Source organism: Anomaloglossus baeobatrachus, chromosome 12, assembly GCF_048569485.1.
Source record: "Anomaloglossus baeobatrachus isolate aAnoBae1 chromosome 12, aAnoBae1.hap1, whole genome shotgun sequence".
In the NCBI taxonomy this organism is placed as follows: Eukaryota; Metazoa; Chordata; class Amphibia; order Anura; family Aromobatidae; genus Anomaloglossus; species Anomaloglossus baeobatrachus.
Window position 1 is genome coordinate 130,602,032 of NC_134364.1, and position 6,000 is coordinate 130,608,031.

The 6,000-nt window shown below is 49.8% G+C and overlaps 1 protein-coding gene across 1 annotated transcript in view; it reads left to right on the forward strand.

The window, feature by feature from the left end:
- The window catches only part of LOC142257685 (uncharacterized), a 43,974-nt gene extending 43,155 nt beyond the window's left edge, over positions 1-819 (forward strand). The window contains exon 4 of the mRNA XM_075329821.1: positions 737-819. The gene's annotated coding sequence lies outside the window, so the exon portion shown is untranslated. The remainder of the gene's footprint in view (positions 1-736) is intronic.
- Positions 820-6,000: the final 5,181 nt, after the last annotated feature.

The following is a 6,000-nucleotide window of genomic DNA, read 5'->3' on the forward strand; positions in this document are numbered from 1 at the left end:
GAGAAGTGGGGACTTGTTAACCTTTCTGTGTCCATACAGTCCCAGTGCTGTGGGTGCCCCTGGCTCTCGGGTGAGTGGCCGCTCACTGGTGTCAGGGGACTCAGGTCCTGCTCTTGGTCTGGCAGTGATGTGGTTAAGTGAGGTTACGCAGCACCTGAGCTGTGCCGGGGCCTGTGCCAGCTGGCACCGCCCCAGGACCCGGTTAATACCCTGTGCCTGCTTGGCATTTTTCACCTCTTTGAATGGAGGGCGTTCCCGGATCTGCTGGCCCCGTTCTTGCCCTGCGGTGCCCCCTCCTATAATTACAGGGCAGATTCTGGTCATTAAGATTCCTGACCGGTGACTCGGGGACGGAGCCCTCTGCCCTGCGCCCGTCACTAGTTTTGCAGGAGCCTCCCTGACCCAGATACTGGAGGTGTCATGCAGGTGGCATCGGGGGGCCGCAGCGGTTCCTGGGGGGATGGCACAGGATCTGATGTACGGGGTGGAGTCTCTTACCGGCCGGCTGCCATGTTGTCTGCTCGTGGGGTGCAGGAGGCAGGAGGCACAGCATCCTCCGCACCTCGTACACAGCACACAGCAGGCGCCGCCCCTCCACCCCCACTCACCCCAACTTCAAAGGGGGAGCAGCTCGTCCTCCCATCACACTGCTGGGAAGTCTGTCTGTGGGCGGACGCCTGTGTGTCAGAAGGATTTTTGGGGTTACGTGAACCTGTCGTTTTTGTCTCTTTCACAGTGATCGGAGAGGTGAGGAGCTCACAGCTGCCGGAACGTGAGGACGAGGTGGAGGACGAGGCTGCCAGGACGTAACCCACAGGTACCAGGCGGAGTCCTTCCTGTCTGACATGTCAGGAGGCCATGTTGTGGCCGCCGGATGACACTCTCTCTGGCGCACTTTTCATTTTGTGACCCACCTGTGGTCTGTGTAACGGAGCGCCGTGTCTAATCTGTGTCATGTGTTTGGTGTGCCGTAAGGCCTGTGTCTGCTGTCTCTGCTGGGGTCCCTTACCGCCCTGGGTTGCCAGGGTCTCGTGCCTCCCCAGGTGGCCGGGGTCTCGTGCCTCCCCAGGTGGCCGGGGTCTCGTGCCTCCCCAGGTGGCCGGGGTCTCGTGCCTCCCCAGGTGGCCGGGGTCTCGTGCCTCCCCAGGTGGCCGGGGTCTCGTGCCTCCCCAGGTGGCCGGGGTCTCGTGCCTCCCCAGGTGGCCGGGGTCTCGTGCCTCCCCAGGTGGCCGGGGTCTCGTGCCTCCCCAGGTGGCCGGGGTCTCGTGCCTCCCCAGGTGGCCGGGGTCTCGTGCCTCCCCAGGTGGCCGGGGTCTCGTGCCTCCCCAGGTGGCCGGGGTCTCGTGCCTCCCCAGGTGGCCGGGGTCTCGTGCCTCCCCAGGTGGCCGGGGTCTCGTGCCTCCCCAGGTGGCCGGGGTCTCGTGCCTCCCCAGGTGGCCGGGGTCTCGTGCCTCCCCAGGTGGCCGGGGTCTCGTGCCTCCCCAGGTGGCCGGGGTCTCGTGCCTCCCCAGGTGGCCGGGGTCTCGTGCCTCCCCAGGTGGCCGGGGTCTCGTGCCTCCCCAGGTGGCCGGGGTCTCGTGCCTCCCCAGGTGGCCGGGGTCTCGTGCCTCCCCAGGTGGCCGGGGTCTCGTGCCTCCTCAGGTGGCCGGGGTCCCGGGCCTCCGCAATGTAGTTACAGACTCTATTATTACGCAATGTATAAGTGGTGTAGTAAGAATCCCGGTTATTACGTGGTGTATATATATAGTGTAGTTGCATAACCCTGGTAATTACATGGTGTATACACGGTGCAGTTAATGAATCCTAGGTATTATGCAGTGTAGACACGTTGTAGAAATAGTCCTGGTTACTGTATACGCTACAGTGTATACAGTGTGTAATTTCATAAGCCCAGTTACTACGCGGTGTATACTCTGTGTAGTTACAGAATCCCGGTTATTACGCGGTGTATACACGGTGTAGTTACAGAATCCCGGTTACTACGCGGCGTATACACTGTGTAGTTACAGAATCCCGGTTATTACGCGGTGTATACACTGTGTAGTTACAGAATCCCGGTTATTACGCGGTGTATACACTGTGTAGTTACAGAATCCCGGTTATTACGCGGTGTATACACTGTGTAGTTACAGAATCCCGGTTATTACGCGGTGTATACACTGTGTAGTTACAGAATCCCGGTTATTACGCGGTGTATACACTGTGTAGTTACAGAATCCCGGTTATTACGCGGTGTATACACTGTGTAGTTACAGAATCCCGGTTATTACGCTCTGTATACACTGTGTAGTTACAGAATCCCGGTTATTACGCTTTGTATACACTGTGTAGTTACAGAATCCCGGTTATTACGCTTTGTATACACTGTGTAGTTACAGAATCCCGGTTATTACGCGGTGTATACTCTGTGTAGTTACAGAATCCCGGTTATTACGCGGTGTATACACTGTAGTTACAGAATCCCGGTTATTACGCGGTGTATACACTGTGTAGTTACAGAATCCCGGTTATTACGCGGTGTATACACTGTGTAGTTACAGAATCCTGGTTATTACGCGGTGTATACACTGTGTAGTTACAGAATCCCGGTTATTACGCGGCGTATACACTGTGTAGTTACAGAATCCCGGTTATTACGCGGTGTATACACTGTGTAGTTACAGAATCCCGGTTATTACGCGGTGTATACACTGTGTAGTTACAGAATCCCGGTTATTACGCGGTGTATACACTGTGTAGTTACAGAATCCCGGTTATTACGCTCTGTATACACTGTGTAGTTACAGAATCCCGGTTATTACGCGAGGTATACACTGTGTAGTTACAGAATCCCAGTTATTACGCGGTGTATACACTGTGTAGTTACAGAATCCCGGTTATTACGCTTTGTATACACTGTGTAGTTACAGAATCCCGGTTATTACGCGGTGTATACTCTGTGTAGTTACAGAATCCCAGTTATTACGCGGTGTATACACTGTGTAGTTACAGAATCCCGGTTATTACGCTCTGTATACACTGTGTAGTTACAGAATCCCGGTTATTACGCGAGGTATACACTGTGTAGTTACAGAATCCCGGTTATTACGCGGTGTATACACTGTGTAGTTACAGAATCCCGGTTATTACGCGGTGTATACTCTGTGTAGTTACAGAATCCCGGTTATTACGCGGTGTATACACGGTGTAGTTACAGAATCCCGGTTATTACGCGGTGTATACACTGTGTAGTTACAGAATCCCGGTTATTACGCTCTGTATACACTGTGTAGTTACAGAATCCCGGTTATTACGCTCTGTATACACGGTGTAGTTACAGAATCCCGGTTATTACGCGGTGTATACACTGTGTAGTTACAGAATCCCGGTTATTACGCGGTGTATACTCTGTGTAGTTACAGAATCCCGGTTATTACGCGGTGTATACACGGTGTAGTTACAGAATCCCGGTTATTACGCGGTGTATACACGGTGTAGTTACAGAATCCCGGTTATTACGCGGTGTATACACTGTGTAGTTACAGAATCCCGGTTATTACGCGGTGTATACACTGTGTAGTTACAGAATCCTGGTTATTACGCGGTGTATACACTGTGTAGTTACAGAATCCCGGTTATTACGCGGTGTATACACTGTGTAGTTACAGAATCCCGGTTATTACGCGGCGTATACTCTGTGTAGTTACAGAATCCCGGTTATTACGCGGCGTATACACGGTGTAGTTACAGAATCCCGGTTATTACGCGGCGTATACACGGTGTAGTTACAGAATCCCGGTTATTACGTGGCGTATACACTGTGTAGTTACAGAATCCCGGTTATTACGCGGTGTATACACTGTGTAGTTACAGAATCCCGGTTATTACGCTCTGTATACACTGTGTAGTTACAGAATCCCGGTTATTACGCTCTGTATACACTGTGTAGTTACAGAATCCCAGTTATTACGCGGTGTATACACTGTGTAGTTACAGAATCCCGGTTATTACGCGGTGTATACACGGTGTAGTTACAGAATCCCGGTTATTACGCGGTGTATACTCTGTGTAGTTACAGAATCCCGGTTATTACGCGGTGTATACACTGTGTAGTTACAGAATCCCGGTTATTACGCTCTGTATACACTGTGTAGTTACAGAATCCCGGTTATTACGCTCTGTATACACTGTGTAGTTACAGAATCCCGGTTATTACGCGGTGTATACTCTGTGTAGTTACAGAATCCCGGTTATTACGCGGTGTATACACTGTGTAGTTACCGAATCCCGGTTATTACGCTTTGTATACACTGTGTAGTTACAGAATCCCGGTTATTACGCGGTGTATACACGGTGTAGTTACAGAATCCCGGTTATTACGCGGTGTATACACGGTGTAGTTACAGAATCCCGGTTATTACGCGGTGTATACACTGTGTAGTTACAGAATCCCGGTTATTACGCTTTGTATACACTGTGTAGTTACAGAATCCCGGTTATTACGCTTTGTATACACTGTGTAGTTACAGAATCCCGGTTATTACGCGGTGTATACATTGTGTAGTTACAGAATCCCGGTTATTACGCGGTGTATACACGGTGTAGTTACAGAATCCCGGTTATTACGCGGTGTATACACTGTGTAGTTACAGAATCCCGGTTATTACGCGGTGTATACACTGTGTAGTTACAGAATCCCGGTTATTACGCTCTGTATACACGGTGTAGTTACAGAATCCCGGTTATTACGCGGTGTATACACTGTGTAGTTACAGAATCCCGGTTATTACGCGGTGTATACACTGTGTAGTTACAGAATCCCGGTTATTACGCGGTGTATACACTGTGTAGTTACAGAATCCCGGTTATTACGCTCTGTATACACGGTGTAGTTACAGAATCCCGGTTATTACGCGGTGTATACACTGTGTAGTTACAGAATCCCGGTTATTACGCGGTGTATACACTGTGTAGTTACAGAATCCCGGTTATTACGCTCTGTATACACGGTGTAGTTACAGAATCCCGGTTATTACGCGGTGTATACACTGTGTAGTTACAGAATCCCGGTTATTACGCGGTGTATACACTGTGTAGTTACAGAATCCTGGTTATTACGCGGTGTATACACTGTGTAGTTACAGAATCCCGGTTATTACGCGGTGTATACACTGTGTAGTTACAGAATCCCGGTTATTACGCGGCGTATACTCTGTGTAGTTACAGAATCCCGGTTATTACGCGGCGTATACACGGTGTAGTTACAGAATCCCGGTTATTACGCGGCGTATACACGGTGTAGTTACAGAATCCCGGTTATTACGTGGCGTATACACTGTGTAGTTACAGAATCCCGGTTATTACGCGGTGTATACACTGTGTAGTTACAGAATCCCGGTTATTACGCTCTGTATACACTGTGTAGTTACAGAATCCCGGTTATTACGCTCTGTATACACTGTGTAGTTACAGAATCCCAGTTATTACGCGGTGTATACACTGTGTAGTTACAGAATCCCGGTTATTACGCGGTGTATACACGGTGTAGTTACAGAATCCCGGTTATTACGCGGTGTATACTCTGTGTAGTTACAGAATCCCGGTTATTACGCGGTGTATACACTGTGTAGTTACAGAATCCCGGTTATTACGCTCTGTATACACTGTGTAGTTACAGAATCCCGGTTATTACGCGGTGTATACACTGTGTAGTTACAGAATCCCGGTTATTACGCGGTGTATACTCTGTGTAGTTACAGAATCCCGGTTATTACGCGGTGTATACACTGTGTAGTTACCGAATCCCGGTTATTACGCTTTGTATACACTGTGTAGTTACAGAATCCCGGTTATTACGCGGTGTATACACGGTGTAGTTACAGAATCCCGGTTATTACGCGGTGTATACACGGTGTAGTTACAGAATCCCGGTTATTACGCGGTGTATACACTGTGTAGTTACAGAATCCCGGTTATTACGCTTTGTATACACTGTGTAGTTACAGAATCCCGGTTATTACG